The following is a 24,120-nucleotide window of genomic DNA, read 5'->3' as shown; positions in this document are numbered from 1 at the left end:
TTGGAGTTCACGCATCACGCAGCCGGGGATACCATCAGGTCCCATTGATGCTGTGTTTTTTGCTTTGCTGAGGGTGGCTCTCACCTGGACATCTGAGATGACAGGGAGGTTACATTCAGCTGGGATAAGTATTTCTTCTTTTGGGGGTGAGGGAGGGGAGAAATTTGCACTGAACCTGTCTGCCAGAATATTGGCAATATCTGTGGGTTCGGTAAATTTTTTGTCGTTGTATACTAACTCTGAGCATATCTGAGGGTTTCCGCCTAGGTTTCTAACATAACTGAAGAATGCCTTGTGGTTATCTTTAGTGTCATTGGCGATTTTTCTCTCAAAGTTGGCCTTGGATGTTTTTATGAGAGAATGTAGCTTTCTACTAGTGCTGATCAGAGATGCCTTCCCTTTATGGGATTTTGCTCTGTCTTGCATTAGCTTCCTTCTTTTGTTATACAATTTGTTTATGGCTGAGTCCACCAGATAGGACGCTTTCCCTTGGTGGAGAGGGTCTTGGTTTTATTTGGGATTGCACAATCCATGCATTCTTGGAGATGTCCGTAGAAAGCATTTGTGTAGGATTCAGCATTGTGGGATGTGGTTTCCATTGGCCCAGTGGGCTTAAATGATACCATCTCAGTCTTAAGAAGTGTAAAGTCGGCTTTTGAGAAGTTTTTCACTGTAGTCTTTTGTGCTGGGGGTGGAGGTGGAATATGTATATCCAGGGTAATTAGTTTGTGGTCAGATCTCACTAGTGAGGGGAATACTTTCGGTGTGGAGCATTTTGTCCCCATGTTTGTGATGATCAGGTCTAGTATATTATCCCCCCTTGTGGGAGAGGTGACTAGCTGTTCCATTGCATTTGAGTTTATGAATTCCAGGAACCTTTGGGCTAGGGTGTTAGGGCTAGAATAGTGCACCCAGTCTATATTAGGGTAGTTGAAGTCTCCCAATATGATGGTATTTGGTGAGACATTCATATCTTCCAATGTCTTCAGGAAGGCTGAATGGGGTTCTTGAGATTGGGAGGGTGGTCTGTAACATGCAACCAGTTGTATAGCAGTTTTGCCTACGGTTAGTTGCACCTGGATGGTCTCCGATGCTTCATGAGTTGCCACTAACCTGGAGGTGTAGGTATCCTTGATGAATATGGACACTCCCCCTCCCTTTGTGGTTCGGGCCGGGTTTTGGGGTCGAAAACCATGATACGGGGTAAAGCCTGGTAGCGCTGGGGTGCTCTCAGGAGTTTTGAACCAGGTTTCAGTTACTGCGCAGACATCGATGTTCTCCATACTGAGGAGTGCTTCGAGAGCTTGCATCTTGAGATTTAGACTTCTGGCGTTGAGCAGCATTACCCTTAATTTTTTTCCATTTTTGTTTTCTAAGGAGGTGGGTTCGTCTTTTGAGCCTTGCCTAAAAAAGGCACTATGGGGGTGGCAAGAGCCTTAGCCAATATCCGGAAGCCCAGTTGTGACAGGTGCAAGCCGTCCCTTGCGAAGCAGCGTGGCTTGTCCAGCATGTCATCCCAAGCAGACAGACATTGGATCCCCCTAGAATGACACCAGTAATTGAGCCAATTATTAAAGCTGATCATCTTGTCTTTGTATTGTGGCATCATTCTTATTCTTGGTGAGGGCAAGATGCTGCTCAGGGTCATACCAGCCTGGGCTACATAATCAGAAAGCTCCTCTAGTTCTCTTTTCATGTAGTCCAGGGAGGAACGTCTCAGGTCATTCACGCCGGCATGGACAATGACGGAGTCATATTTGTACGTGCTTTTGAGTGACCTGAGTGCGTGTGTTATATGGCGGATCCTAGCCCCAGATAGGCAGCTTACCATTACCCTCTCCTTGTTCAGCCTGGTAAGTGGAACGTCAGTGTGTCTGACTATAGTCACCTATCACTAGTGTATCAGGCATAGTGTTTGGCCTTAAGGGCTGTGATTTATTGAAGTATGTGTTGCATGTGTTATGTTTTGAGGTGGTGGATTTTTGGGTGTCTGCTTTGGGAGCCTCTGTTGTTTTGGTAAGTTTTTTATTAGAGCCTCCGAGTATGTCTTTGTGTTATTATGTGCTTGATTTGCAGTTGGGGTAGGACTGTGTGTGTGACTGAGTTTGTTGTGTGTGTGGTTACCTTCTCCTCCTGTCTGGTCTTGCCAGTCCTGAGTTGAGAGTGTTCAGCCTCCAGTTTGGCTATATAGTTGCATCTCTCACATGTATTTGTGTTTGTTGGGAGGAGGAGAGGGTTGTCTGTGTACATGAGACAATTATAGCATTGTCTCAAGATTCCCAGATTAACCAGCTGAACAGGAGAAGATGCTAGTAATCTACCACTCGACATGCTGGAATATTATAAGAGAATGCTGTGCCTTTAAGGGAAGTGGGTATTCACAAGGGTGGTAGGTGGATGTAGTGCTACTTTAGTTTGAGAGTGCTTACTTAGAAGAGAAGTTTTGAGAACAAGTGCTAGGCTTATAATATAACGAGTAGACTGGTTATTCTAAGAGTAGAGCTTCCTAAGGGAAAATTTGAAGAGCAGACTTGGCGGAGCCAGAAAAAGTTTAACCGGCTATGTGCACAATCGCGCAAAGCCGCACAAATGCGGATTTTAAACAGGGAACTTCAAAAGAGCTAGAAATGGTCCAAAACAACCAATTACTCCAGCTCTTGTGCTGTGGTCACTCCTTCAAGGACGGATAGGCTGCTCAAGGCTCCCCACTCCCACTGGTGAGCAAAGAAAAGTACAGTTTTGTACCTACCATAAATGTAGATGTCCAATAGATATGCAACTGCAGTCATAACATATTGCCCTGCCTCAGGCAGCCCTCGGTCGGCCGGATTCCAAAGTCTGGGTCTGACGTCGGCTGATGTCGCATTTCTCTCCGACGTCAGAGCGGCTGGAGTACATAAGCATCAACCGACGCCATTTTCTTCAGTGTTTCTTGCCCCAGATGCCAGGTGCCCTCCAAGGAAGGCTGTAATCCAATTGGAAGACAAAAACAGGATTCCAGACAAAGTTTCTGTCTTTTGCACACAGTGCAGACTAGAGAGGTTGTTGACTGCAACTGAGCTACAAAATATAAGTATCTTGATTTTTTTTGATTATTTTTACAGATTACTGTTTTTACAATTTAATATATATAAAGCACTTTGTCTATTCAGTATCTTCACAAATCATTTCTGTTTAAAAACTTTCATTTGTCTCTCTAGTGCTTGCTGTCTGTAGGCTATTTTGTCCCACCCTCCCTCTCTGTTGGTGTCATGCTCTTATACTTGGTGGCTTTGCAGTTGCCCGCCCATTCTGTGACACACCTCCCAGTCTAGTGTCATTAGCTCATTCTGCTTAATACAGAAAGAACATTTGATAAGGCCTTCTGTTCCTCCTTTTTCCCCTTTCAAAAAGTAAAACGGGACTTTTTTTTCTCTTTCGCCTGAACCTTCTTGTGTTCTGACTGTCCTTCTCAAACATTTTGGAAATATACAGTATATTTCAGAGCATTTGTTATAACTGTATTTGCTATAACTGATTTAAGTATTTTTTTCTGGCTTTCTGATTTACTGCTTAGCGACTGCATTTTAGCCTGTTTATACAGCTCTGCATTCTATTTAAACTGTTTTTGTGTTGATTAACTGTTTTGCACTTTTAAAAAGTTAGTTGTTGCTTAATTTTACCTGTAGGCTAACACACTCAAGTACGCTAGCCGCTTAAAAGCATTTATAGCATTTACTGTCTGTTTTCTGCAAAAAAGAAAAAAAAAAAAAAATCTTGTTTTCCCGCCTTACTGAACTAGAATAGTCCACTCTTCAGAATTTGCTGATCTCTGAGCTTTGTCTTGGTTCCTGTGCTATTCCATATCCTTATTTGGATAAAAGGAAGCGTCTTTGTTCACCAGTGGGAGTGGGGAGCACTGAGCGGCCTATTTGTCCCTAGAGGAGTGGTTTCAGCAAGAAACTTGTAGTCTATTGGCCATTTTGGGTCAATTCCTAGCTCTTTTCAGCCCCCCGTAATAAAGCCCACTTTAGCGTGCTTTTTTGCTTGTATTCAACTCAGCACAGCTCCTCGTGGTGTCCTGCAGAGTTCTACAAGCAGCAGAGAGCAAGAGAGTGACTTTTTCCTGATTTAAGTATTTTTTCTGGCTTTTTGATTATTTACTGCTTAGCGACTGCATTTTCGCCTGTTTATACAGCTCTGCATTCTATTTAAACTGTTTTTGTGTTGATTAACTGTTTTGCACTTTTAAAAAGTTATTTGTTGTTTAATTTTACCTGTAGGCTAACACACTCAAGTGCGCTAGCCGTTTAAAAGCATTTATAGCATTTACTGTCTGTTTTTCCTCTGTTTTCTGCACAAAAAAAAAAAAAAAAAAAAAAAAAAAATCTTGTTTTCCCGCCTTACTGAACTAGAATAGTCCAGTCTTCAGAGTTTGCTGATCTCTGGGCTTTGGCTTGGTTCCTGTGCTATTCCATACCCTTATTTGGATAAAGGGAAGCTTCTTTGTTCACCAGTGGGAGTGGGGAGCACTGAGCAGCCTATTTGTCCCTAGAGCAGAGGTTCCAGCCAGAAACTTGTAGTCTACTGGCCATTTTGAGTCAATTCCTAGCTCTTTTCAACCCCCTGCTATAAAGCCTGCTTTAGCGCTATGTGATTTAGCGCGGAGTTGCCCATAGAGCACCATCTGGCAGCGCCGGTTAAACAAGGTTAAACTATTTCTGGCTCCGTAAAGTCTGCTTTTCAATTTTTCCCTTAGAACTTCTCTACTTGCAATCTAAACAATCTATTCTCTATCTCAAAAGCTCAGCACTTGCTCCTAAAGCATTTTTATATAGGTAAAGCTCAGCACTTGCTCCTAAAGCATTTTTATATAGGTAAAGTACTTGTATACTAAACAAAGTACTACATTAACCTAGAATCCCCTTGAGTACCCATTTCCCTATAGGTCCCTTCTGACTCAGTTACACAGCAAACTTTTTCACTTTTTCTAGCATGTCGAAGGGTCAGTTGCTATCGTCCTCTCATGTTCAGCTGGTGAATCTGGGCATCTTGAGGCAATGTTACAATTGCCTCATGTACACAGACAACCCACTCCTTCTCCCACAAAACACAAATACATGTGAGAGATGCAATTATATAGCCAAACTGGAGGCTGGGCTCTCTCAACTCAGGACTGGCAAGACCAGACAGGAGGAGAAGGAAACCACGCACACCACAAACCCAGTTTCACATAGAATTATCACAACTGCAAAACAAACACATAAACACACAAAGACATACTCGGAGGCACTGATCAAAAATCTACCAAAACTACAGAGGCCTCCAAAGCAGACACCCAAGCAACTGCCACCTCAAGACATAAGACATGCAACACATAGTTCTCAAAGTCAGTGCGCTAAACAGTCACAGCCCTTAAGGCCAAACACAATGCCAGACACACTTGTTATAGGTGACTCCATAGTCAGACACACTGACGTCCCACTGACCAGACTGAACAAGGAAAAGATCACAGTAAGCTGCCTGTCAGGTGCTAGAATCCGCCACATAACACAAGCACTCAGGTCACTCCACAGCAAGTACAAGTATGACTCAGTCATTGTCCATGCCGGTGTGAACGACCTGAGACGTACCTCCCTGGACTACATGAAAAGAGACAGAGGAGCTCTCAGATTATGTAGCCCAGGCCGGTATGACCCTGACCCTGAGCAGTATCCTACCCTCACCAAGAATGATGCCACAATACAGAGACAAAATGATCAGCTTTAATAATCGGCTTAATTACTGGTGTCATTCTAAGGGGATCCAATGTCTGTCTGCCTGGGATGACATGCTTGACAAGCCACGCTGCTTAAGGGACGGCTTGCACCTGTCACCCTGGGCTTCCGGATATTGGCCAAGGCTCTTGCCACCCCATAGTGCCTTTTTAGGCAAGGCTCAAATGATAAACCTACCCCTAGAAAACAAAAATGGAGAAAACTAAGGGTAATACTGCTCAATGCCAGAAGTCTAAACCTCAAGATGCACCCTCAAGCCCTCCTCAGTATGGAGAACATCGATGTCTGTGCTGTGACTGAAACCTGGTTCAAGGCTCCTGAGAGCACCCCAGCACTATCAGGTTATACCTCATATCATGCCCGCCCCAAAATCCGGACCGAACCACAAAAGGAGGGGGAGTATCCATATTCATAAAGGATACCCACACCTCCAGGTTAGTGGCAACGCACGAAGCATCAGAGACCATCCAGATGCAATTAACCATAGGTAAAAAGTACAGTTTTGTACCTACCATAAATGTAGATGTCCGAGAGGAATGCATCTGCAGTCCTAACAAATGGGTTGTCCTGCCTCAGGCAGCCCCTCGGTCGGCCGGATTCCAAAGTCTGGGTCTGGCCCCGGCTGATGTCGCACTTCACCCGACGTCACTGCTGCTGTCAATTGGGTATAAAGGCATCAGCCGACGCCATTTTCCTCAGTGTTTCTTGCCCCAGATGCCAGGTGCCCTCTAGGACGGCTAAATTTGGATAAATGCAAATGATTCCAAACAGTAGAGAGCAAACAAAAATAACATGTATGTACATATATACAAACAAATACACCATAATAGATTCCCCCAGCTAGCTATAAGATGGGCAAATACCCTAGGAGTACCACAGAGGGGAAGGAGGGTGGGTAATCCTGACTGCAGATGCATTCCTCTCGGACATCTACATTTATGGTAGGTACAAAACTGTACTATGTCCTTCAAGGATGCATCTGCAGTCCTAACAAATGGGTAGAATACCATAGCCAAACTGGGGGAGGAGGCACTACGAAAATTATGGTGTAGATAAGATCCCTTGCAAAACAGCAGTGGCAAAACCTGCTCGGGATCTGGAGTATAAAGGCAGATTATAATGCTTGGCAAATGTATGCAGGGAGCTCCAAGTAGCAGCCTCTAAAATGTCTTTGGTAGCCACTCCTCGTAGGAAAGCTGTAGTAGTGGCTGTAGCCCTTGTGGAGTGAGGTCTGATGTTTTCTGGAGTTGTCTTTCCATGAAAGGAGTAACAAAATCTAATGCAATTTCCTATCCATTTTGAGATTGTCTGTTTTGAAATTGCTTTTTCTTCCATTCCTGCTGCATATGCTACCAGGAGCTGGTCAGTTTTTCTATTGTTCTTGGTTCTGTCCAGGTAGTAGCGCAATTGCCTGTGTACATCCAAGGTGTGCAGTAGTCTTTCCCCCCTGTTCTGTGGGTTGGGGAAGAAAGTTGGTAGGTGGATTGCTTGGTTCAATGATACCCTGGAGACCACCTTTGGCATAAAAGTAGGATTAGTTCTCAAGGACACTCTATCCTGATGGAAGATAAGGAAGGGCTGTACTGCCATTAATGCCTGTAATTCAGAAACCCTTCTTGCTGAAGTGATTGCAAGCAGGAAAGCAGTTTTCCAAGATAAGAACTGTAATTCTGCTGTTGCTGCTGGTTCAAAAGGGGGAAGTGTTATCTTTTCCAGCACAAAGTTCAGGTCCCATGTAGGCAGAGGTGGCTTCCTTGGAGGCTTTACATTTTTAATTCCTCTCAAAAACTGCCTGAGTAAAGGATGAGAGAAGACTGGAGGATCCCTGTTGTATTCTGCTGAAATTGCTGATGCATGAATCTTGATGGAGGAGTAAGACAGGCCATTGTGGAAAAGTTCTGCTAAATATTCCAGGATGTTAGCTATGTTTGCCAATGATACATCTTCTCCTTTTGCTGCACTCCAAATGAGGTATCTTTTCCATTTTGCTGAATAAGTCTTCCTTGTGGAGGGTCTGCGAGCCTCCAGGATAATGTCTTTAACCCTCTGCGATAAATCTGTGTTATTTTGTTTCATGTAAGATTCCAAGCAGCTAGTTGCAGTGTTTTCACGTTTGGATGTAGGATCTTGAAGTTGTTCTGTGTTAGCAGCAGAGGAACTAGGGGTAGAGGCCATGCCTGTGCCAGAGACAAACTTCTCAGAAGCGGGTACCAATGCTGCCTCGGCCAGTCTGGAGCTATCAGTATGATCCTTGGGTGATCTTCTTTGATCTTCAGTAGCACTTTGTGCATCAAAGGTAGAGGTGGGAATGCATATGCTGTTAGGTTTTCCCAACTGAAGGATAGGGAGTCCACCTTCCAAGCAAGTGGGTGGTATGTCCTTGTGCAGAATTTCCTCAATTGGTGGTTGTCTGGGGATGCGAACAGGTCTATTTCTGGCAGCCCCCATTTCTCCGTAATGGTTTTGAAGATGTCCGGATGCAGCATCCATTCGTGGGCATCCGTGGTAGTTCTGCTTAATGTGTCTGCTAATATATTTTCTTTTCCTGGCACAAATAAGGCCTGGAGCTGAATGTTGAGGTTCAGGGCCACATTCCACAGGTCCATTGCCATCCGGCATAGAGGATATGAATGTGTGCCTCCCTGCTTGTTGATATACCACATAACTGTGGTGTTGTCTGTCCTTATCAGCAAATGACCCTGTTGAAGAAACGGTCTGAATGTCTGAATTGCCTGTTTCACTGCCAGCATCTCTTTTTGATTTATGTGTAGGTTCAGCTGGTCCTGTGCCCATAGGCCTTGTATACACTTGTCTGCCATGTGTGCCCCCCAACCGAGGTCTGAGGCGTCCGTTGTGATAGTCTGGCTTGGATGAGGGCTGTGGAAAGGCAGTCCTTTGTTCAACTGACAGGCCTGAGCCCACCACAGGAATTCTTGCTTCAGGCATGGGATTATTGGGATTTGGGTTTCCAGGCTGTGACTGTGCTGAGACCATAAATTCCTTAGGTACCATTGCAACTTTCTCATATGCAGTCTGGCATGTGGGATCAATATTATGCAGGATGCCATGTAGCCCAGGGCTTGCAGGATTTTCCTTGCTGTAAGCTGGTTCTGCGTTGATAATGCCTTGAAATAGAGTGGTAGTTGTTTTTGCTTTTCTGCTGTGAGAAATGCCATTTGATTTGATGTGTCCAGTTCTGCACCCAAGAATGTAATCCTTTGGGATGGTACCAGCCTTGACTTTTTTATGCTGACTGTGTATCCCAAGGCCTGCAGTAGGTGAATAACCTTTTGTAAATCTTTTATTAATTTGCTCTTGTTGTCCGCTTGTATCAGGCAGTCGTCCAGGTATGGATAAATTTGAATTCTCTGAAGCCTGCAATGAGCAATTACTGATGCCAGGCATTTCGTGAATACTCTGGGTGCAGTAGATAAGCCAAAGGGCAATGCTGAGAATTGATAATGCTCTGATCCTGCAAGAAATCTGAGGTATCTTCTGCAATCTGGTTGAATAGGGACGTGCAGGTATGCCTCCTTGAGATCTAGAGTCACCAGCCAAGCCTCCTTGCCCAGCATGGGAAGAAGGTGCTGTAGGGTCAGCATTTTGAATTTTGGAACAATGAGATGTGTTGAGAGCGGACAGGTCGAGAATAGGCCTCCATTGGTTTTCTTTTCTTGGCACCAGGAAAAGTCTGGAATAAAATCCTTGTCCTTGTTCCATAGCCGGTACCTTTTCTATAGCTCTCATCCTTAGTAAGTGGTTGATTTGTCCTAGAGCGTTTGTCTTTTGGTTTGGTGGTAGGTTTGGCATTCCTCTCTTCCTTGGTAGAGTATGGAAGTGAAACCTGTAACCTTTGTCTATTGTCTGTAAAATCCATTTGTCTCCTGTAATGTAATGCCAGTTTACTGAAAATAAGGCTAGTTTTCCGCCTAAGGGTGCTTCCAGTTGTTCCCTGGTAGGCGGTATCAGAGCCAAGTCACTGTGACTGTCCTGTGGAAGTGGTAGTAGCTGGATCTGCGGCAGTACTTCTCTGGTTGTTAGGTTGCCACTGACGCCCCCTGTAGGCACCTCTGGATTGACCGCTTCCTCTTGAGCACCTCTTTCTACCTCTCTGTGCTCTGGTGTCTGGAAAGGACCAATTCTTCGAAGGCCAATTTCTACTAAACCTAGGAGGCTGGACCTGTAAGAAGTCCTTGACTGTTTGGACAGATTTTGCTTATTCCTCCACCTTCTTTAACACTTCCTGTGCAGGGGAGCCAAACAAACTGAGTTTCTCCATAGGAGCATCTAGGAGCTTTGACTTTACATGGTCTGGTAAGGATTGCTCTTTTAACCATGCATGCCTTCTGATCACTGTACCAGTCATAGCTGATCTAAAGGAAGCCTCCAGTGCATCATAGCCGCATTTTAAGGAATGATTACTGACCTGCTGAGTGTTATGTACAAAATCCTGAAGGGACTTACGGTCTATAGGTTCAGGAGAGGATAGTTTTTTTATTTAGCTGATCTATCAAAAAATCCTGATACTGAATCATGTGGCATTGACAGTTTAAAGCCCTAGCCGAAAGAGTAGCAGAAGTATAAACTTTTTTACCCCATCTCTCTAATGCTCTAGATTCTCTATCAGAGGGGAGGGGGGGTTTTGGCAGTTGCTACAGCTTTGAGGCCTTGAGAAATAGTTTCAGGATCTGCAATAGGAGCCGTATACAGGTGAAAATGTGTGTCCGGGACCCTGTAGTATCTGTCGGGCTTAGCAGGGGCCGGAGGAAGAGAGTCAGGGGCAGTACAAGCATCACTGAATGCATCATCCACCACTGTTAGTACTGGAGGAATGGCTAGAGGCTTATGCTGTGGCAAATGCAAAAAGGTCCTGAGCCGTTTCCTAGAATCTGAAAAATCCTGGCCCTGCCATTGATATTGTTCCCTCATAGCATGCAAGGTTTCCCCAAAAGAAAATTCCTCAGGAGGAGAGGCAGAAGGAATGGAGCCTTCTGCGTCAGAATCCTCATAAGGAGAATAAGGGCCTTCTGGAGGATTTGAGTTTTCTGAATCATCAGAAGAGTAATCCGTAGAAACTGGTTCAGGGGGCTCTGCTCTAGGCCTCTTCTCAGGAGGGTGATGAGAGGCCCTGTCAGGGTGAGGTTGGGTTCCCCTGATCAAAGAAATAAGATCCTCTGCCAGGCTAAGCATTTGGGAACTAGAGCTAGGCCTGTGGGAGGGGGTTTTATTAGGCAAGGCCTTAGAAGATTTAGCTGCTTTAGCCCTAGAGAAAGCCTTGATAGACATGGATGCAGGGGGCCTAGCAGCTCCACGTGCAGGAGTAGATATGTCTAAAGGAATAGTATCTGATAAATCCTGGGTGCCTGCTACCGCAGGAGAAATTTCAGTAGCAGATTCAGCCATGCTGTGTGAGGCCTCGGCTGCAGGAGGAATGTTTTCGGCCGAAGGAAGAACCGAGGACTCTGTTTCAGCCGAAACCGAGACACTCGCGGTTGGCTTAGCCGTGGTTTCGGCCGAAACCGCGGACCGCGAGTGTCGGTCCTTTTCCTTACGCTTTTTAGCTAATTGTGAAGTCGGAGTCTCCGACGGCATTTTGTAAGCAAAAGCGGGACCAAAAAACTCCTCCGCAATCTCAGACCGACGTCTAAGTGTCCGTCGGTTGAAGGAAGCACAGGCTAGACAAGCTGATACGTCGTGGTCTGGGCCTAAGCAAGGAAGGCAGTAAGAGTGGAAATCCTTATGAGGTATTTGTTTCCCACAAGTTAAACAATTATTTACTTTTTCTGACATCGGCTGAGGCAAGAAAGAGTCCCCAACGGGGTACTTAGCTTTTTAGAAGTCTTCGGTAGTAGAAATCTCTGGATCTGACCGACCGGCACTTGCGAACAGCTTCTGCTTCGGGCACCGCGCGGCAAGAAAGACTGAGGAAAATGGCGTTGGCTGATGCCTTTATACCCAATTGACAGCAGCAGTGACGTCGGGTGAAGTGCGACATCAGCCGAGGCCAGTCCCAGACTTTGGAATCCGGCCGACCGAGGGGCTGCCTGAGGCAGGACAACCCATTTGTTAGGACTGCAGATGCATCCTTGAAGGACATCTGCCCTACAGTTTGTAACATGCTACAGACCACCTTCTCAAACCCAGGAAACCCACACAGCCTTCCTGAAGACACTGGACAGTATGAATGTCTCTCCAAACACCATCATATTGGGTGACCAACTACCCAAACATAGACTGGGAACATTACTCAAGCCCCAACACCCTAGCCCAAAGGTTCCTTGAGTTCATAAACTCAAATGCTATGGAACAACTAGTCACCATTCCCACAAGAGGAGAAAATATACTAGACCTGATCATCACAAACATGGGGACAAAATGCTCCACACCGGAAGTATATCCCTCATTGGTGAGATCAGACCATAAATTAATCTCACTGGAGATCCACATCCCCCCACCCCCAGCAAAAAAGACCACAGTGAAGAACTTCTCAAAAGCAAACTTCACACTTCTTAAGACTGGAGTGGTATCCTTCAAGGCCCCCGAGCCAGTGGAAACCACAACCCACGCTGCTGAAACCCTTACAAATGCCTTCTACGAGCACTTCCAGGAATGTATGGATCAAGCAATCCCTAATAAAATCAAGACCCTTTCCACCAAAGGCAGGCGCCCGGTCTGGTGGACTCCAGCCATAAACAAACTCTACAACAAGAGGAGAAAGCTACTACATGACAGAGCAAAATCCTAAATGGGAAGGCATCTCTGATCAATACTAGCAAAAAACTACGATCACTCATAAAATCGTCCAAGGCCAACTTTGAGAGAAAAATCGCTAATGACACAAAAGACAATCATAAAGCCTTCTTTAGCTATGTTAGAAACCTGGGTGGAAACTCCCAGATATGCTCAGAATTAGTCCAAAATGATAAAAAATCACTGAACCCACAGACATTGCCAACATACTGGCAGACAGGTTCAGTGCAAATTCTCCCAAAGGAGAAATATCTATCCCACCAGAGTCTAGCCTCCCAAACATCTCAGATGCCCAGGTGTGAGCTGCTCTCTCTAAAGCAAAAACACAGCATCAATGGGACCGGACGGTGTCCCCGGCTGTGTGCTACATGAACTCAATGAGGAACTAAACCCACACATAAGGCTGCTGTTTAATCTTAGCCTTACTACAGGATACGCCCAAAGAATGGCGTCGGCAACTGTGGTCCCACTCCACAAAGGCGGTGCTTCTACGGACCCTGAAATTACCGCCCCATAAGCTTGACGAGCCTTGTCTGCAAAGCTATGGAGAGGATCATAATGGAACTCATAAATAAAGACATTGGGGACCTACAGACACTGGATCCTACCCAAATTGGCTTTGTCAAGGGCAGATCCTGCCTCTTGAACTTGGTCGACTTTTTCGAAACAGTCACTAAGGCCATTGATGAGGGTAAGGCAGTTCACACAGCCTACCTTGACCTAGCAAAAGCGTTGACACAATACCCCACTCGGGCATCATAGAAAAGCTCACCAGCTTAGATGTAAACCCATATGTCACAAGATGGGTTGCAAACTGGCTCAAGGACAGAACACACAGGGTTAGAGTTGCTGGTGCCATGTCAGACTCTAAGCCGGTCACGAAGGTGTCCCACAGGGCTCAGTCCTGGGCCCCTCTTGTTCGGCATTTATTTTTCTGAAGTGCAGGCAAACATAGGGGGATTGTGGCTGACAAAATTTGCAGATGACTGCAAACTGGGCACCATAATTGACACTCCATCAGACACAGACATCCTCCAGAAAGGTCTCATAGAAATGGATAACTGGTGCCAGAGCCATGGCCTTAAGCTAAATGCCAAAAAATGTATAGTCATACCCTTTGGGAAAAACAAGGTAACCCCTAATTACCACACAGGTGGTAATCCATTAAACACGGAAGTTATCAGGGACCTGGGGACCCAAGTTGACAGTAACCTCTCTTTTGACACTCACATTGCCAAAGTGGTTAGGAAGACCTTCTACATTGCCCACCTGATCATGAAGGGATTCACATCCAGATCAGGAGAGGTCATTGTACCCCTGTACTCTTTACTTATCAGACCAATGATTGAGTACAACGCCCCATTCGGAATGTACCTTACGCGACAGCTGCAGCAGTTGGAAAGACCCCAAAAGTTCCTCACCAAAAGGATAAAGGGGCTCAAACATATGTCATACGATGCCCGACTGAAGAAACTCCAGCTCTATTCAGTCGCAAACCGTCTGCTCAGAGGTGATCTGTGCCTGACATACAAGGCCATGTCCAACCCGGAATTAATGGACATGCTCCACCTCAAAAAATCCAAATCCACCAGAACCACGAGAACAAGAGACTTAAACCTCAACACGGATATAAATAGGACATGCTGGAGGGACAGATTCATCACCCAGAGACTCCCTACACTATGGAACAGAATCCCAGTCCATGTGAGGCAGAGCCCCTCACTGACTCTATTCAAGAGAAATCTTGACGAGTGGATGGAAGATCGTAGGTTTACCCCGGGAATCATCTCTGTATCACTGCTGGACAGAGGCACAGCAAACTAATGGGTATAGTATTCTCATCCTAAGGGGTGGTGAAAGCCACACACACTCTGGCTAGGCTTATAAATGCCCTAGGGCAGATAGCTTAGTATGAACCTATGAATCTATAAGTAAGCAATAAACAGATACACCATAACAGATATCCCCAGCTAAGAGAAACAGGGATAGGAGTGGACCGAAGGCATAGAGAGGTATGGAGGGAGGGAAAATCAGACTGCAGTTGCATATCTATCGGACATCTACATTTATGGTAGGTACAAAACTGTACTATGTCCTTCAAGAATGCAACTGCAATCATAACATATGGGTTGAATACCATAGCTTAGCTGGGGGAGGAGGAATGCTCTAGGAAAGAGATGGTGTGGCAATCAAACCCTGCAGGACTGCCGAAGCAAAGCCTGCTCTGGATATGGAATATAAAGGGAGATTGTAGTGTTTGGAGAATGTATGCACGGAGCTCCATGTAGCAGCTTCTAGAATGTCTTTTGTAGGCAAACCTCTTAAGAATGCTGTAGAGGTGGCTGTAGCTCTGGTGGAGTGTGGTCTGACATTGGCTGGAACATTCTTCCCATGGAAGGAATAACAAAATCTGATGCAATGTCCAATCCATTTTGAAATAGTCTGTTTGGAAATTGCTTTTCCTTGTACTCCAGGGGCGTAAGCTACAAAAAGCTGATCAGGCTTCCTACTGGTCTTGGTTCTGTCCAGGTAGTAGCGAAGTTGTCTGTGAATGTCCAAGGTATGCAACAGTCTTTCCCCTTTGCTCTCAGGATTGGGGAAGAAAGTAGGCAGGTGAATAGCTTGATTTAAAGAAACCCTAGATATCACCTTTGGCATAAAAGTAGGGTTGGTTCTTAAGGAGACCCTGTCTCTGTGAAAGATTATGAACGGTGATGTTGCCATTAGGGCCTGTAGTTCCGAAACCCTTCTTGCTGAGGTAATTGCCAACAGGAAAGCTGTCTTCCATGATAAAAATTGTAAGTCCACTGAAGCTGCTGGCTCAAAGGGAGGTAGAGTCAGTTTTTCTAGGACAAAGTTGAGGTCCCAAGCTGGCACTGGAGCCTTTCTTGGTGGCTTAATGTTCTTGATTCCCCTGAGGAATTGCCTTAAAGGATGTGAAAACACAGGCGGATCAGTGTTATATCTAGCTGAGATAGCTGAAGCATGTATCTTTATGGAAGAATATGAGAGTCCATTCTGTAGCATATCTGCCAAATATTCCAGGATGAGTGGGATATTCAATAATGATGCATCATGTCCCTTGCTGGTATTCCAAATGCTGAATCTCTTCCATTTTGCTAAGTAAACCTTTCTGGTGGATGGTCTTGAGCTTCTGTTAATATCCGCTGAACTTCCTTGGAGAGAGATAGATTGAGGTTATTCATGGGATCTCCCAGGCTGTTAGCTGCAGTGTCTGAAGGTTTGGATGCACTGTTTTGAAGTTGTGTTGAGTCAAAAGTAGGGGCCATTGGGGAAGGGCCCACTTTTGTTGTGACATATGCTCCGTAGTAGTGGGTACCAGTGTTGTCTTGGCCAGTCTGGAGCTATTAGGATCCCCTTGGGCCTCTCTGCTTTGATCTTTAGTAATACTGTGGTCATCAGTGGCAGAGGTGGGAATGCATAGATTTTTTAGAAAGTTCCAGTTGAATGAAAGAGCATCTATTTTCCAAGCTTGAGGATGGTATGTCCTTGAACAGAATTTTTGTAGATGATGGTTGAGGTGGGAGGCAAATAGGTCTACTTCTGGCCTGCCCCATGTCGAGGTGAGTTGTGTGAAGATTTTCGGATGTAACCTCCACTCGTGTGGATCTATGAAATTCCTGCTTAGGCTGTCCGCCAGCACATTGTCTTTGCCTGGAACAAACTGGGATTGCAACTGTATGTTTAGGCTCAGTGATTTTTCCCAAAGATTCATTGTCAGTCTGCAAAGGGGGTAGGAATGGGTACCCCCTTGCTTGTTTATGTACCACATCACAGTGGTGTTGTCTGACCGTATCAGTAGATGGCCTTGCTTGTCCTTGTATACATCTGCCCTCCATGTGCGCCCCCCCCATCCAAGGTCTGAGGCGTCTGTGGTCATGGTCTGTGTTATCTGAGGTTTTTTGAATGACATACCTGTGTTTGCCTGGCTTACCGAGGCCCACCATAGGAATTCCTTTTGTAGGCATGGAATGAGCGGTATGGTTGTCTCTAGGTTGTTGCTGTGCTGAGACCACAGGCTTTTTAGGTACCACTGAAGCTTTCTCATGTGTAGTCTTGCTAATGGAACCAGGAGAATGCAGGATGCCATGTAACCCAGGGCCTGTAGGAATCCCCTTGCAGTCATCTGGGTGAGTTTTGCCAAACCTTTGAAATAATGAGTTAACTTCTCTTGCTTGTCTTCTGTCAGGTAAGCCATTTGAGAGGCTGTGTCTAGATTGGCTCCTAAGAAGGTTAAGGTTATTTGCTGGGATGGCTGAAGTCTTGACTTTTGGAAGTTGACTGTGCATCTCAGAGCCTGTAGCAATTGTATGACGTAGTTCAAGTTTTTTGTCAAAATCAATTTGTCGTCCGCTTCTATGAGGCAGTCGTCCAGGTATGGGTAAATTTGGATCCCCTGGAGCCTGCAATGAGCAATTACTGAAGCCAGGCATTTTGTAAATACTCTGGGCGCAGTAGATAAGCCAAATGGCAATGCTGAGAATTGATAATGCTCTGGCCCTGCAAGAAATCTGAGGTATCTTCTGCAGCTGTGTCTGATAGGGACATGCAGGTATGCCTCCTTGAGGTCCAGAGTAATCAGCCAAGACCCCTTGCCCAGCATGGGAAGGAGTTGCTGTAGAGTCAGCATTTTGAACTTTGGTACTATGAGAAAAGTGTTTAATGCGGACAAATCCAGTATTGGTCTCCATTGAGTTTCTTTTCTTGGAACAAGGAACAGTCTTGAGTAAAACCCCTGGCCTTGTTCTTGTTGTGGAACTCTTTCTATTGCTTTGATCTGAGCAAGCAGAGAAATTTGCTTGATAGCCTCTGCCCTCTGGTTTTGTGGTAGGTTTGGCATGCCTTGTTTTCTTGGTAAGGTATGAAAGTGGAACCTGTAACCTTGGTCTATAATGTCCAAAATCCATTTGTCCTTTGTCAATCTGTGCCAATTGTCTGAAAACAGAGATAATTTTCCGCCCAAGGGAGCTTCTATTTGCTCCTTGGTCAGCGGAAGTAGAGGAAAGTCATTGAGATTGTCCCTGTGGGGCAGGGGAGACCCCTGTGTCACTTCTTTGGTTTGCTGGTTGCCATTGTCGTCCCCTGTACGAACCTCTGTATTGTCCTCTTCCTCGGCCACGCCTGTTTTTACCCCTTTGAAATCTTTCAGGATTAGGAAAGGACCAGTTTTTAGAAGGCCAATTCCTGCTGAATCTGGGTGGCTGAACCTGGAGGAAATCTTTGACCGTCTGAACTGATTTTGCTTTTTCCTCGATGGACTTTAACACATCTTTAGCATTAGTACCAAAAAGCTTGTTCTTTTCCAAAGGTGCATCAAGAAGTTTTGCCTTAACATGATCTGGTAGAGGTTGTTCTTTTAACCATGCATGTCTACGAATGACCGCCCCTGTCATAGCTGCCCTACATGAAGCTTCCAATGCATCATATCCACACTGCAGAAAGTGATTGCTGACTTGCTGAGAATTATGTACAGCTTCCTGCAAAGACTTCCTGTCTAAAGGTTCAGGAGAGGCCAATGTTTTCTGTAAATCATCTAACAGGTAATCCTGGTATTGAAACATATGAAATAGGCAATTCAGAGCTCTCATAGATAAAGTAGTGGAGGTGTAGACCTTTTTCCCCATCTCTCTAATGACCTAGCTTCCCTGTTGGAAGGCAAGGGATTTTTGGAGGTGGATGCTGAAACCCCTTTAGGTCCCTGAGAAATAGTTTCTAAATCAACAGCATGGGCCCTAAAGAAATGAGAATGTGTTTCTGGGACCCTATAATATCTGTCTGGCTTGGCTGGGGCAGGAGGAAGAGTATCCAGGGTAACACTGGAGTCAGAGTATAGGTCATCCAAAACATCAAGCACAGCAGGTATAGCCAGGGGCCTGTGTTGGGGCTTTTTAAGGAAGGTTCGAAGGCGCTTTCTGGAATCAGAATATTCCTGGCCTTGCCACTTAAAATGTTCCCTCGTGGTATGCAGAACTTCCCCAAAAGAAATATCCTCAGGAGGGGAGGTCGAGGGGATGGAATCCTCTGCATCAGAGTCCTCATAGGTCTGGAAGGGCTCTTCCTGGCCATCGGAGTGAACAGAGTCCTCAGAATCTTTATCTGAAGGGATAGGGTCAGAGGGTTCAACCCGGGGCCTCTTATCAGGAGGAGGCTGGGATCCTCTCTCAGGATGGGCCTGTGAACCTCTAATCATGGAAATTAAGTCTGCGGCCATAGTCATGATTTGTGTTTCAGGAGTAGGCTGAGGTAAAGCCTTAACAGTAAGGTGCTTGGTCTTGCTGGCTGCCTTAGCACGTGTGTAGGCCTTAATAGACATGGCCATAGGAGGCCTAGCAGCTCCACGTGCAGGAGTGACCTTTATCTACAGCAATGGTCTCGGGCATTTCCTCGGTTTCAGTATCCGGAGGAAAATCTATAACTGGCGTCGGTGTGGCCTCCGGTATCGGAGGTGTCGGTAAAGCGGTGTTTTCGGTTCGGAGCGGTGAAATAACCGTCTCAGGGGGAACCGGAGCACTTGCGGTAGGTTTTGGCGTGGAGTCGGTGGAAGACGCAGGCAGAGGATGTCGGTCCCGGTCTTTTCGTTTCTTAGGAGTCTGCGATGTCGGAAGTTCCGACGGCATTGTATAAGCAAATTTATCGCCGAAAAAGTCTTCAGCGAACTCCGCCCGCGCCTAAGAGTGCGCTTATTGAACCGAGCACAGGCAACACAGGCCGAGACGTCGTGGTCTGGGCCAAGGCAAGGAAGACAGTAAGAGTGGAAATCCTTATGAGGTATTTGTTTACCACAAGACAGACAATTGTTAACTTTTTCAGTAATTTCTGACATCGGCTGAGGCAAGAAAAGATCCCCAACGGGGTACTTAGCTTTTTTGATGACTTCGGATTCGAAGAATACAGGAGCTGACCGACCGGCACTTGCGAACTGCTTCTGCTTCGGGCACTGCGCGGCAAGAAAGACTGGAGAAAATGGCGTTGGCTGATGCTTATGTACTCCAGCCGCTCTGACGGAGAGAAATGCGACATCAGCCGACGTCGGACCCAGACTTTGGAATCCAGCCGACCGAGGGCTGCCTGAGGCAGGACAACCCATATGTTATGACTGCAGTTGCATTCTTGAAGGACATCTTCCTTCTATCCAAGTAAGGTAATGGACAACACAGGAACTACACCACAGCCCAGAATACAGCAGCGCCTGTAAACTGGTCTAAACTAGTCGAGGAGAGGCGGGAAAACAAGGATTATTTTTTTTGTTTTTCAGATAGAAAGCACACAGAAATACAGAAAACAGTAATAAATCAGTTACACAGGCTAGCACACTTTAGTGGGCAGCCTCAACAGTTAAATTAAACAAACAAACTTTCGACCAATTTTCGACCAGGTATAATTTTAAGTGCAGATATTATATAATGCAGCAAACAGTTAAAAAAACAGTTTAAGCTTGTTCAAAATAAGCAAGAGAAGGTATTTCAAGTAAAAAAACAGAAAAAATACTTAAATCAGGAAAGTAGTCTCTTCTCAGTTCCCTGTAGCTAGGACCACTCTGCAAGACCACGTGGAGTTGTCTCTGAATAGTATAGCCAGAAAAAAACACTCAGAGGCGGATTTTAAACTGGGAACTTCAAAAGAGCTAGAAATGGTCCAAAACAACCAATTACTACAGCTCTTGTGCTGAGGTCACTCCTTCAGGGACAGATAGGCTGCTCAAGACTCCCCACTCCCACTGGTGAGCAAAGAAACTTCCTTCTATCCAAGTAAGGTAATGGACAACACAGGAACTACACCACAGCCCAGAATACAACAAAGCCTATAAACTGGTCTAAACTAGTCGATGCCGGACTCCACATGGCTGTCAGTAGAGGCCTGCGGCTCAAAGGTAGCGGGTATCAGGGGCTGCGAAAGCGCCTGAGTACCGATGAACCAGCGACTGGCTTAGGAGAAGCTTCATAGTTAGTTTTGGATCTCGACTGCCTTTCTCTGCCCTTTTCTTTGCGTTTTTTATGTATTCCGGTAGTCGGATTGCTATCCAACGACATTTCTGGGTAGTTAAATCTGTTTCCAAAATACTTTGATGCAAAAATATACCGATGCTCAACAGTGCGTTGGTTAAATCCAGCACAAAACCGACAGCCAGGCACGTTGTGATCAGGGCCTAGGCAAGGAATACAGTATAAATGGAAATCCTTAGGAGGTATTTGCTTCCCACAAGTAATACAATTATTAACTTTTTCTGACATCAGTAAAAAGCAAGAAAAAAGTTTCCCCAACAGGGCACTTAGCTTTAGTGAAGACTTTGGTTCTGAAACTCGAATATTTCAGTAGTCGGCCGACCGGCACTTGCGAAATGCTTCTGCTTCGGGCAAGAAAGACTAAAGAAAATGGTGTCGGCTGCATGTTTTATACCCCTGACGTCATGGAAGAAGAGACAACCGATGCAAGACCCAAGACTTTGGAATTCAGGCCGACTGAGGGCAACCTGCCAGCAGACTACCCAAATGTAATGACTGCAACAGTGAAACACGAAGAACATCTATCTGCTTGGACACTAGTTCTTTTTTCATACCTTCAAGAGAGACAAACAGCTGACCAACTTCCCCTGAAGAACAGAGTTCTGTCAAATTATCATATGAGCTGACTATTGCCATCAAGAGTGTGGCATTCTCTATCCCCTCATTTTTGGGTTCTGGAAGGAATACAGGGAGATTGATACATAAACGTTCAAACCACTCAGGGCATAAAAAGGATTGTTCTCACAGAAACTCTGTTCTTGTGGTGGACTACTATACAGAGGTATCAGTTACCAGCTCTTATCAGAGCAGTAAGTCAGTTTTCCAAGCCAAGAACCTCAAACCAGCCTGATGAGCTTGTTAGCTTTTTCAAGTGCAAAGTTATGATCCCAAGAAGAGCTCATTTTCTAGGTGGATGGAAATGTAAAGCCATTTTCAAAAACTGCTCGCCTTGGACGGGGCAGTCTAAGGGAACACGAGAAGAAATGCCCAAAAAATAAATCTTGACTTTAAGGCTAGGGAATAACAAGCTAATACAAATCAAGAATCAGACACCCAGCCTATAATTGGGTAGTGGTTCTTAGAAAAACTAAAAAATAATACTTGCTTGCTGCATGCCCTCAGAAAAAAAATGCCCCAAAAGAAATCAAAACCATCATCCAAGTCCTCAACTGATGTGACCCCAGGTTGGGTTCTATCAAACCACCTCTGTCCTGTGAGTAAATTCAGTCTGTGAGGAAGTTTGTGTTAATTGCCCGTGGTCAATTTCCAAAGGAAAAGCACTGCTGCCTGTGCCAAAAGGGAATCACCACCACCACGTCTGGAGTCTCCTTCAGGATATTTAGAACTCTAGATATTCGTGGAAAGACTGGAAAAGCATACAGGAGCCTTCCTGTCACAGGAATGAGAAGGAATAAGTCTTCCAGGTTGTCTGCAAGGAATCCTGGAGCAGAATGTCTTCAACTGTTTTGAAAAGAGCCAAAAAGATCTGTTTAATATGTACCCCACAGTTGGTTTAATTTCTGGAAGACACCCAAGGTGTCACTTATTTGTCAGGATCTGTCTTGGCTCTAATCTGCTCGTCTGTTGCACTGTTTTGCTCTGAATCTGAAGGAATGCATGAAGCCAGAAGAGTCAAACAGAGCAGAGTTGCCACCTCCTATGTCATCACAGCAAATCTGCAAAAACAGCAAGATCTAGCAAGCCTCTTGCTTTTTACACACATCATCACTGGGGTGTCTGACAACATGAAGAGGCCTTGCAGACCAAAGATTCAAGGCTTTCAAAGCACTGACAACTGCCAGCATCTCTGACACCAATGTGGTTTTGTCTATCCTGCTTGATGTCCTTTCATATAACTTCTGCAGTATTCTTAACCGAGGGGAATTCCTGCCAAGGATAATCCAACTTCTAGCCAGTATAACAAAGCCTTTAGTTTTTATAGGTACTGTATGTCCCAAGTATGGTCCCAGTGTAGTGAATAAAGGTGACATATGGATGCAAATGCTCAACTTCCTTGCAGCCTGTCTGAACATTACTGAACATCAGTCTAACACCCATCTGCTTTTACTGGTTACCAAGCCATCTTCAGACAAGTGACTTGCTGGGGTTTCTTTTTTCTCCAAAACTGTGGTCACTTTTGCCATCCAAGGGGGTAGGGGTCTCAATTTGGGAGGCAGATTCCACATAAAGGCCATCAAAACCAGTGTCTTTTCCGCCTAGGTGCTTCCCATAACCATAAGGAGAGCTCTGTCAAGCACACGTCCAGAAGACCCTCCCCCTCTCCTATATAACTTAAGAACCAATGTCCTAAATTGCTGGCTTGGGGTGTTACAGTAGAACCATCCCATCCCAAGGAACAGAAGTCTTCTAAGGAGAAGACAAAAAGTCTATGCCTAATCTGTTTGCTGTCCCTCTTCCACCAGATGTTTCTCTAGAAGCTAGTGAAAGCCTTGATGAATGTCCAGTGCTTTTATCGGATTCCTCTTCTGTGACCCTGGAGGAGGCCGGCATGGAGTTCTCAAACATCCCGTGAAGCTTTTCAAACATCTACTCAGGACACTGATGGGGATTCCTCAAATCTTAGTGCGGGAAGAGATCATTACTACAGTCGCTGAATACCACAAAGGGATTGAGATGCAGAGGGTTGCGAGGGCATTCTGCTTAAGAAAAAGCAAAAGACCAGGCATATTAACCTTACTGCTAAAGACACCAAACATGAATGGCAGGATTTTACTCAAGGGTTGTTCAATAACTTGATGGCCTTAAAGCCTCAAGGGACGTCACTGTCACTCTTTGGTCTTCTACACCTGTTAAGAGGACAAAGGAACCAGATTCCTCTGATGACTACATATATTCTGGGGAGGAATCCCTTGCATACTCCTCTCAAATTATTTCTCCCTCTAGACTACGGCTGAGAAGAGGAGGATTCTTTCCTCCATGAAGAACTACCCTTTGGTGATACTACTGCTCCTATGATGGGAGCAAGTGGGACTGGTCTCAGGTCTCTGATATCCTAAACAGATAACTATGAGTGTCTACAAATGGAGTCTCCAAAACAATCTACAGTTTCTCCTGTGCTGGCAGCACTTTTGTACACCACCTCCTCTGCTGCCTCTGTAGTTCTCGAATCTCAACACCCAGCTACTAAGAAACCTGATGGGCACCTTGTAGAACCGAAGGACTGCAAATTGTTTAAATGTTTTTCTGCTGACCCTTCTGTGATTTCAGTCCCAATTAATAAGCCTTCTAAGCTTCTTCCTTCTAAGGATGGGAGAGCTATGGAAAGGTTGGTGAAAGTATTTACTCCTGCCACCTTGTCATTTCAGGCTATTAATTACCAAACCCACATGACCAAGTATGTCTTAGCTCTTCTTTCTCAGGTAACCAAAGTTGTGCCTGAGCTGCCAGATTTAGAAGGTAATGTTTCAGCTCTTTCCCTGCTTGGGTCCCCTTTTCCTAGTCGCATGTCCTTCCATAAAATGCAGTTGGGAAGCTGCTGGTTCCTCTTTCAGGTCTGCTGCTTTTATAGTTCTGTAACGAGGCACTATTCTTGACTTCATCTTCAGGCCTTGCCTGATGATATTAAAGCC

General features: G+C 45.3%; 1 protein-coding gene across 1 annotated transcript in view; it reads right to left on the bottom strand.

Annotated features, from left to right (window-relative positions):
- Positions 1-24,120, bottom strand: part of PABPC1 (poly(A) binding protein cytoplasmic 1) — a 1,472,855-nt gene that overhangs the window by 525,654 nt on the left and 923,081 nt on the right. The gene's annotated exons all lie outside the window — the stretch shown is intronic.

This window comes from Protopterus annectens, chromosome 6.part0 (genome assembly GCF_019279795.1).
Source record: "Protopterus annectens isolate FY-2018-M chromosome 6.part0, PAN1.0, whole genome shotgun sequence".
Lineage (NCBI taxonomy): Eukaryota > Metazoa > Chordata > Ceratodontiformes > Protopteridae > Protopterus > Protopterus annectens.
Note: the sequence above shows the minus strand (reverse complement) of the source record. Positions and strands in the feature narration are given on the sequence as shown.